The following is a 10,591-nucleotide window of genomic DNA, read 5'->3' on the forward strand; positions in this document are numbered from 1 at the left end:
TATACACGCTGAGCTTAGTACTCAATGTCCCGCGGAGGCAAATATGACAGTACCAGGTTAATACGAGTACACAATTTAAGTGCCAAAAAACGGCTTAAAAGTAGAAAAAAAACTGATTATTTCATTTAATCCAAGTAGATGATCGACAAATTTTCTTAAGTCCAATCAAGGATCATAACTTCTGCCTTCTCCGTTTGAGATGGGATTTCCTTATTTTTCTACTCATCCTTCTTATGGGTACCGTGAGTATTGTATACAAAATATTTTTCCTCCTGACAGTTTTTGCTAAGCTTGAGCTTATAATTCGCTCAGTTCTAATCAGTGATCCACACATGGAACTCCCTATGGAGATATTAACGGCAGATTGAACTATCGCTTCTCCGCATGACGATTCCTGTACTAGCTGTAGGGGTGAAGAGTAGACAGAGGGGCTTGTTCGTGAACGCAATATTATACCTTTTGATCAAAAAGTTGGCGGAATATATTCAAAAAGTTTTAAATACTTCATGTTATCGCCTTCAAAGTACTCCAGTTCAACTGTCTAGATTGCGTGTCGTACCCATAAACTTACGCCTCGTCTCCAGTAATGATGCGTTTCATGAATGTTGGGTCGGATTCAGCCTTGAAAATCATATCTTCGGCGATATCAATGCGGTGTCTTTTTTCATGAAATTCAGGTACTTTGGGATCAATTAGGCAGCAACACAACACAAACCCAAATCATTAATTACAATGTTTTTATTGATCCATAAGCAATGTTCAAGTCCTCTGCCAGTTCTCTGATGGTTTTTGATTGATTGGCGGTTATTGAAACAGTTTCCCAACATTTGTAAAGTTTTCGCATTATTGAATTAATGTTTTCCCAAAATTTAATACAAGTTCATTGATACAAATTCAAATCCATTTTTAAAACTGTAAAAAATCGAAAACACTAGCATAGGCAGATTTAGTCGAAATGGCGTAACTTTTACAAATGTCAAGCAATTGCCGCATCGGCAACCTACCACGAAAAATAGAACCCGAATCAGTTAACTTAGAGCATCACCTGGCGGTTTTTTCGGGAACATTTTGATCAAGGTGGTATAAAGTTGCACTGCATGTTTGACTGTTGCCGTAGTAAATAAATTAAGTCATTGTTTGTATTAAAATGCTTTTGATTCAAATAGATAGTTTCCATATAACTTTTTTGTTATCGACAATAGTCCAGTGCAACTAATATAAAATTTTGTTTAATTATATTACGAAAAACGCTTTACAGACTTCTGAGGAACTTATACTTTGGTGGCCTGAACTGTTTAGTTAAATTATATTTTGAATGACAGATCAATGTGGATTCAAGTTAAAAAGAGTCAGCTTCACTCCCGTTGCAAAGATTAAAGCATTAAATGGTAGCAAAATTTTTGCAATAGCAGTCGCCCCTCGGCAGGCAATGGAAAACCTCCGAGTACCTCTCTTCAAAACCATCTACCCTTTGGAGCCACACACAAGAAGCACACCACCCATAATTAATTAGAGGATAAGATCTGCCAAATACCTAACAAAGGTACCTACGTCTCAATTATACAACACCAGTTCCATGTGCGCTCAAAAGTGTCTTTTCATCTTCCGATTTTGTTCTAATGACATTTTAAAAACCTTTTTTACCCTGTTTCTTAGAAATAATAGGCCGAAACTCGCGTATAACGTTTACTTTTCTCGAGAACAATGTTGCTTAAGGTATTCTCGGTGAAGTCTAGATTTTTTTGTGTTTTCGTGTTTTTTGTGTGGCAGTACTCAACTCAAGCCGACAGACTGGTCGATGGCAGCCACGCTGTACTCTCTTGCTTTTAGCGAAACTCGCAATGCACTTGTCCGTCGATAATGTTTTCATTACTACATACTACATACATATAAGTATATGAGCAAAAAAAAAAAAATTAAGTATACATATATAAATATTTTTGTGATTGTAATTTATATTTGCACTCCAGTGAATATTAGTATTGATTAAGAGCAAAGAACAACAACTACTTGTAATAATTAGTTTTAATAATTCTTTTAAAGGTATATAACTATATTTAAAAATACTCAAGTACATGCATGCACTCATAGATTTACAAAAACAATTCAAACAAACAAAAGTCAGACACACCACTCTTAAAGTAGAATTTCATTTTTTGTTTTGTGTATTTTATTCAAAATTTTATTTAAAAATTCAAATGATTGTTTCTGTGTTGATATAAACTGAAATTATTCTGACTTATGAATCCTTGTGTCAATTAAAATTAACTGTGTGAAAATATGTAATGCAAAATATGTAATCAATAAATTTAAGTGCAGCAGAGAAAGATGTGTATAAGTATGTACTTGTTAGTTCTAAGTACTTTTCAATTGTGTTGTGTGTGTACTATGTATATGTATTGTATATGTTAATATAAAAATGTGAGAAGAAAATGTTTTAGCAAACATTTCATTTAAGGCCGCGCAACAAAAATCAATAGAAAAACGTACTTAATGCTTTCAATGTTATTATTGTATGTAAATTATTGCAAATAATTTGTAAATATCTACAAGTGAAATGTATTTTTAGAAAATCTCGACGACGAATATGTCCTAATCATTTTGTGTCTGTGAAACATTTTAAATAAAATGCTAATTACTATTAAAAACACATTAAACATTAAGCATACAGATATGTAGTTAAACTGAATTAACACACAATAAATTAGTTTAATGTGAAGAAGCTAACTAACATGCATGTAAAATAACTAAAACAAAAAAAAAAAACAAGACAAAAGCAAACACAGAATAAGTAATATGTAAGGTAAGCTCTTAATAAACGAAAATTACAACAAAATAAAAATATGAATAAATTCAAAATGAAACTAAGTAAATGTTGCCGCCTACCATTTCCACACTAAAGAAACAGTTAATCGTTGTGTAGGAGCTACATGCGTACATACATAACATATGCACATAAATGGGCTATGCTTTTCAAGTAAAGATGTACTAAAGGAGTAACGGTGTTTTTCAATAGGGGCATAACAATTTTATTTTATATTTGAAGACTTAAGGTTGAATTAGAGGTGCCATAACCATAACCACATAGATCTGCTGATCGAACCAACCCAACCTGGGTAATACTGTAATCGACTAGAGGTGGCATGGCATAATGCCGATGTCATAACCGAAACTATGCAGACCCATTAAATTTTGGTTGTATGCCGTAACCATAAACAGCTGATTGTTGATTTGCTGCATTGTAACACATAATGTAATTATATTTGTTAGGGAAAAAACGGCCCTTATTTTCTCGGTAAATGGCTATAGTGATCGATATCTCGTAAAGTATCGATCAAACAATTTAAAGCTTATGCTCGTTGACCAGGTGACATTTCACAGAAAAAAATTCCTTTGCTGTTTTTTGTTTGCTTCATTCAGTTGTGAATTACAGGGCGTTAACAATGGAAGTCAACAAACCAAAAAGTCGGTATATTTTTTGCAGTTTTTCTTTGATAAAGGTGAAAATGCAAGCCAGGCCGTTGAAATTGTGAATGGTGTTTATGGTGCCGATACCTTAACAGCTAATTACGTGTAATTTCGGTTTCGTTGATTACGTTCAGGCATTTTTGATATTAAAGAAAAAATGATATGTCGAAAAAATCACAGAAATAATCAAAGTTGACCGGCATGTTAGTAGTCGTAGCATCGCCCAGTACCTAAGAACAACCATAAAACAGTTTTAAACTATTTGCACAATTATTCTACGCAAAAATAATGGATTTCTTTTTCCCCAAACTAATATTAATGAATAAATTACGATTTCTTCGTCACTGCTCATATTGTTATCGTTTCTTGCACTTTCGAAATGATCAAATGAATGACAATATTTGTATGTATCGACTGCTGTGGCACCAGTAATAGACGGCGGTAAATATCGTTATGGTTAAGATACGGTTGAAGTTATGGCGTTATGGTATGGCATCTCTATTTCAACCTTTAGAACTAGTTAAACTTTGTTTTACAGCTAAACCAAGCTCAATTTTGCAAGGTCATCAGCTTAAAAAGTCACCACACTGACAAACTAGCGCTTGCTTAATGTCTCGACACAACATTTTTTGTGGCTTTCAATGATCAATTTCAATAAAATTGCCAATCGCGGCATCAAATTTAATGAAGTTGCCAAGTCATATTATGAAATATTTTATATCATATATTGCCAACATCTGTGAAGCAATTAGCTGCCGTTTTGCATGTTTAACAGTATTTGGTATGTTTTGTGACACTCACATTCGCAGCATCCTTTTTTGAATTCACCCAGAATCTCAACGTCGTATAAAACAAGCAATGCTTGAAAACAAATGAAACGATAACATAAGTTGCGAAAGCTACACCTTAACCCTTAGGAGCATGGTGGGAAGCCAGGTTCCCACCTTCTTTTTTCTCAATTTTTCTCTACAGATTTGATATTTATGAAAATGGGACCGAGAAAATTTATTTATATGATAATCCATATATCAAAGAATGTAACTGAAACTAAGAAAATTGTTTTGCGTGAATTTATAAACAATTACAGATAAACAAATTGAAAAAATCGTCTATTTTCAGGAAAAAATTCATTTTTCAACAAAGTACATAATGTATAAAGATGGGACATGATACTATAAGGTTTTTGGGTTGCTGATTACGAATCTGAGGTCAGATTTGAGAAATTCAATATGGCGGACATATTTTTTGAAAAATTGTTGGATACTCACCAAGTTTGATATTAGGGAGTTTTTGGGGTCGCTGATTACGAATTTTGGGTCAGATTTGAGAAATTCAATATGGCGGATACAAAATGGCGGACATATTTTTTGAAAACTTGTTGGATACCAAAAACTCCCTAATATCAAACTTGGTGAGTATCCAACAAGTTTTCAAAAAATATGTCCGCCATTTTGTATCCGCCATATTGAAATTCTCAAATCTGACTCAAGGTTCGTAATCAGCGACCCCAAAAACCCCCTAATGTCAAATTTGGTAAGTTTCCAAAAAATTTTTCAAAAAATAGGTCCGCCATTTTGTATCCGCCATATTGAATTTCTCAAATCTGACCTCAGATTCGTAATCAGCAACCCCTGAAACCCTTAAAATTACATGCAATCATAAAAGCGGTTGGTAAGTAAAATGTGTTCTTCAAAGGGTTAAATATTGCCACCACACTTAAAATATTGCCAAAGTGTCAAGATATTAAGTTCAGGAACCATCAATTTTTTTAAATCTAGCAATGTGAAGAAATCATTCAAGGCTCAAATTTATATCATAATGAAACTCATGAATGCGCAAAGTTTGGAAATAATTTTCAATTTCAATTTTTTGCATTGTCAGCGGCTCCAGTTAAAAATAAAGTTGCCTCGAAACTGACAGAACGTTGGGCGATATTGAATTTGGCAAACTCCAATTAAGTAAGGTCAACTATCTAAACATTTACCCAGTTTTTAAATTTGCACAACGTAAGTTTACACTAAAAACAAATATTGTGCTTGCAGGTTTTTGGGTTTGAGAGAATTGCGAACTGTTTCCACTGCGTATTTATGGAATTTTCCATCGTTTTCTTACTTTTTTTCACTTTTGTGTATTTATTTTAAACTTTAAACATCGGTAGCCAAAATATTGTTCCCAATTTTCCAGAAATTTTCCAATACATTAACGAAAAAGAAAAAAGCACTTAAATTAACCCTATTACCTCTATTTATAGTAATATTCAAATGTAGGCAAACCCAACACAAACCCGCTGCGAAAAATGGATTTGGGTTAAAATATTTGCATGGGATTTGACAAGTGTTCTGGTTGAAGTTTGCGCTTACCGGCAGCAATCTCAAAATTAAACTGCGGTGGAAATGTTATAAAACTACAAAATTCTATACCCACAGTATAACAACAGTTAACATATTTTCGTTCACTCAAAATATTTTTAAACTATCGGGCCGATATACAGTATAATCTATCTCAACGTCCGTACACGATTTTCAATGCTTATGCAAGTACCCATCTTCCGTCTGAGATGCCTATGGTGTCAGGAATTTCAAATTTTTTCCTACTCAAACTTTGATATTCTCAAATAATTTCATACAATCGTTCAATGATTTCTGGCGTTGATGCAGTTTTGGTAACTCCACAGTTCATTTTCAACGCTTGCTTGACCACGTTTTAATCTAAACGATGCACAGTAGGAAATGAAGGAACAATATCGTTTAATACTTGCACAAAAAGAGGAATTTTCGAACTACCCGATATTACATTTTCCCCAATGTATGAAATTGGCTGCCGTCGTAGCCGAATGAATTGGTGCGTGACTACTATTACGAAGACGTAGGCTCGAAACTCCCTAAAACACCATAATGAAGAGAAAGTTTTTTCTAATAGCGTCGCCCCTTAGCAGGCAATGGCGAACTTTCGAGTGTATTTCTGCTATGAAAAAGCTCCGCATAAAAAATACTTGGAGTCCGCTTGAATCTGTAGGTCCCTCCATTCGTGGAACAACATCAAGACGCACGCCACAAATAGGAGGCAGAGCTCGGCTTAACACTCAAAAATGCTGTAAGTGCCTATTATATAGTATACTTGCACAGGTATATAGATATGAAAATTTCAAATGGCTTATAAACAAAGAATAAACCGACAGATCGAATTATAGGTTTTTTTTCAAATGTGTTCAAATGAAAGGTGAAGTATTAAAATGGCGTATAAATATACCTGCATTTAAAAGTTATTTTACGTGCTCTTTAATATTTGTTTAAAGTAAAGTAAAATAAAAGAAGGTGACGTGAACAAAGAACAGCTGACTTTGCTTAGTTTTGAAAATAGTTGAATAAAAGTATGAATTTCCAACCTTAGCAGTTTCACAACTAGCAAATGTATCTTCATCACGCAGTTGAGAAAGAAAAGAGTTGAAGAGCAATTTAAAGTGAGGAATAGTTGATCGGCTCTATTATTAAAGTTCTCTTTTTGGTCTGATAATAGACGTACTACAATGAATAATAGTTTGAGTCAAAATATTCAATATTAATTGTTAAAATATCTAAGCCGTTAATGTGTCTGTTCAAAATTAGTAAAATCTATCGATTCCTCGCCATTCACTAATTTCCCATTGCCGTGAATTTTAAGTAAATATCCTGGCTTAAACTCTTACGAAATAAAATGAGCCGAAGAAGTAAAGCGTGTTAATCAATTAAAGCAAAGAAAAATATATTATGTTATGCCCGTATTGAAAACCCCTGTTTATACAAGCATGCAATATTACGGCGCATAGTTACGTGCATTCGTGTAAGAATAAAAACAAACATACGTGCATACTCATATGTATCTAAAGCTAAACATAAAATTAATGTTCATAAATTGCAATTGCACGCAAATTAAGACTCTAAGTCACTTCACTGCTACAACGAACTCGAACACACACATACAAGTATATACTTCCACACAAAGGTATACTAGTATTGAACTGAAAATAAATTCCTCATAAAATAATGCCACTAAAGCAAAAAAAATTTCTAAAATTCTTTTATTAAATGTATTATTTTTATTTATTATTTAATATTTTCAACTAGCTTGTGAGAAGGTAAAAATGAGATTATTCATTTTTATATTTTGTTCTAACTCTGTAACCTAAGATAGGTTAGCAAACATTTACCAGTGACGTAGAAATTCACGACTGTCAGAAATAAATGATATTCGTATTATGATTCACGCCCAGGATGTTTATATCTTCTAAAGCCCACTACTTTCGGAATAGCTAACATAGCTAACTAAAGGATACATGGGAAAGGAGAAACTGCTTTTTTCCCCATGCACGGAGGCGTCTATTTCTAAAAGTTGTCACAACAAGACTGTTTCTCAGATCAGTCAGAGAATTGGGGTGCACATTTTTTGAAAGATCCATCTGGACAACAAAATATTCACTTTAAGACTGCAGCGCCATCTGTTCTAATTTTCTATAACTTTGCCGTCAAGTACACCTATAGCGCCATATGTTGCCCCCTAGACGTCGGCCCATAATTAGTTATAGTAGAAGGTTCTCTCTAGGTGACGGGAGTTTAATGTTTAATTATATGTCTGTTTTACCAGGAAAGATAAAATAAGGTAAAAAATATAAAAGTTCAGAGCTGAGAATTTTCTTCCTCGACATTGAAAAGGTTCTTTGAATCAGCATAACTATTGCTGGAAGTTCTCAGCTGGTATTCTCCAACAATCCATCCCCACAATACTATTGCGAAGAATTTATCCTCCAAATGCCAGTCAACGCCAATCTAATTCCATACATTCCTCTCAAAAGGGTATGTTCTTGAGGAATGTGCAAACAAGACGGAAATTCATACTTAAATATTGAAATCCCAAACTTTTATACTGAATTATTTGCTTAAAATTGTTTTATTTCCACAACTTTCTCGTTCCCTCTGGACAAATCGTCTCCCTTAGCAAAAAACTGTGTTACTAACATTGGGAATAGTATTTAGTAAAAATGGAAGAAAAGTAAAATTTGTTGGAAAAACATTTCGTTTTCAAAACATGCACCGTGTTAATGAGCAAGAACTTGCTCATGGGTTTGTATTGATATGTCCAAACCCAGTATGAGATGGAAAACATCCTAACATTCCTCCTAAATCAGGATTTCATACTCGTAGAGCATTTTTTGCGACACTGCGCGCGAAAGATGGACTTTTTGACAATACGGGCCCGAAGCAATTGAAATATAAGTTGCGGAAGTATTACCAGGTGGTTTTAAACCGAAGTAGGTTGTTTTAAAAATGCATAAGTTACCAAAAAGAGTTCACTTAGTAGTACGTAATTAAACACAGCTCGCAATACCCGTGGCAACATGCAAATTGATGAAGCTGAGTAGCTTCGACTAAGTGACACATCAGTGGAGAATTTAATAAACTTTCTTTCTGATGATGGGGAGATTTCGAAGAACTCATTATAGAAAAGCTGAGATTGGCGGAACATGTTTCCAATGAGCCTATCTTCATATATGTAGGGGGATGAAGTGTCCAGAAGAGGCCTAATAAAGCACAGCACCAAATTTCTGGGTGCTGCAAAAAATTAGAATGCTAGGAAAGTTTTCATCTTGAAACTATTCGGCACTGCATCAACTACTTGGAAAACCTTACTGCATGTTTGCAGTGGCATGGAAATGCCAGCAGTCGCGTCAAACTGCTTTTTTTCGAGACAAGAATATATCATTATAAATTTACACAAATCAATTCGAAATAAAAAGAATTCATAAAAACAAGCTCTTCGAATATAATAATAATTAATTTAAATAAGTACAAATAGTTTGGCAAATAGTTAGCAGCATAGGAAAAATTGTGACTTGAGGTCGGAACTCCACGCTTCTTCAATGAAAGAATTCATATTTTGCTTAGGTAATATAATAGCTTCATAATGGCGAAAATTGGCAACTTCGCGATCTGTTTTAAATTTAAAAATTATTTCACAAATTCGATTAAATCCTTTGTTTTCACTTGCCTTTTTCAGCCGCTAACTTCTACTTTTACCATATTTAACACTTAATTTTAATTTATTTTTTAAACCATTTAAGTAAATAAAAAACAACTTTGCTACCATTTTAACTAAAAGGGATTTGATTTTTTCCACTTTCTTTACCACTCTTAAGGATCAAAACTACAATGTCACAAGTGAGCAAACCATAAATTGAATCATGGCGAAGCAGTTTTGCGTGTGTGTGTGTGTATTTTTTTTTTTCAAAAGTAAACTACAAAAAATTCCAGGATGAAAAGAGAGAGAATAGCGTTATTGTTTTTTCAATTCGCAAATTAAGTAAAAAAAATTGCATTTTCAAAAAAAATGTATGTATTAAAAATACAAATAAACGAATTAAAAATATTTCAATATTTTCCGATTTTTTTTTTACACAAAACGTTTTATAATTTAATACGCTCAATATTCTCATTAATATTTCACATGTGGAATAAGTAAATAAAAGTTTTACTAAAATGCAAGAATTTAATTTTTTTTTTTAATTCTAGCATTTTCTATCAAATTTTAAAAATACCAAATCAAAAAATACCATTATTTATACGGAGGTATAGTAATTAAAAAAACACCTCCAAACCAAGCGTTATAGACTGCGTCACAATCTTAAATTTTTCAATTAAACTTTGATACATTGTATTAAAAAACAACTTATACATATTTCAACTAAGAATTTGTAGCATCAAAAATAACTGAACCGTTACTATATTACAAAAGCCCCGAAAAACCAGCCATCAAGCAGTGTATTTTTTTTGTATGCTGAAATGTATGAGGAGGAGTTGATTGCTAACAAAATATTAAACTAAACACAATTTATGTATGTTTGCATGTACGTGGAATAAGTAAAACAAGTTTGCTAATTATTTTATTTAGCTGAGAAGAAGCAGAATTTTATGCTAACTAATTTTACAGATAATCGCCGCAAATTCTAAGCGTTGAAAATCAAGCAAGCAAGCAAATGTAATAAAGGATACAACGGTTATGTATGAGAAATGCTCTATTTTAAGTATATTTTTTAACAAAATAAATTACCAAAAAAAAAAAACCGAAATTAAAATAAATAATAGAATAATCT

The 10,591-nt window shown here is 32.9% G+C and overlaps 1 long non-coding RNA gene across 1 annotated transcript; it reads left to right on the forward strand.

The window, feature by feature from the left end:
* The first annotated feature begins 7,802 nt into the window (after window positions 1–7,802).
* Window positions 7,803–10,591, forward strand: LOC129252922 (uncharacterized). The gene is made up of 2 exons (XR_008583682.1): window positions 7,803–8,156; window positions 8,737–10,591. It is a non-coding gene; the product is annotated as an uncharacterized LOC129252922 (long non-coding RNA).

The sequence above is a fragment of the Anastrepha obliqua genome, chromosome 1, assembly GCF_027943255.1.
Source record: "Anastrepha obliqua isolate idAnaObli1 chromosome 1, idAnaObli1_1.0, whole genome shotgun sequence".
Lineage (NCBI taxonomy): Eukaryota > Metazoa > Arthropoda > Insecta > Diptera > Tephritidae > Anastrepha > Anastrepha obliqua.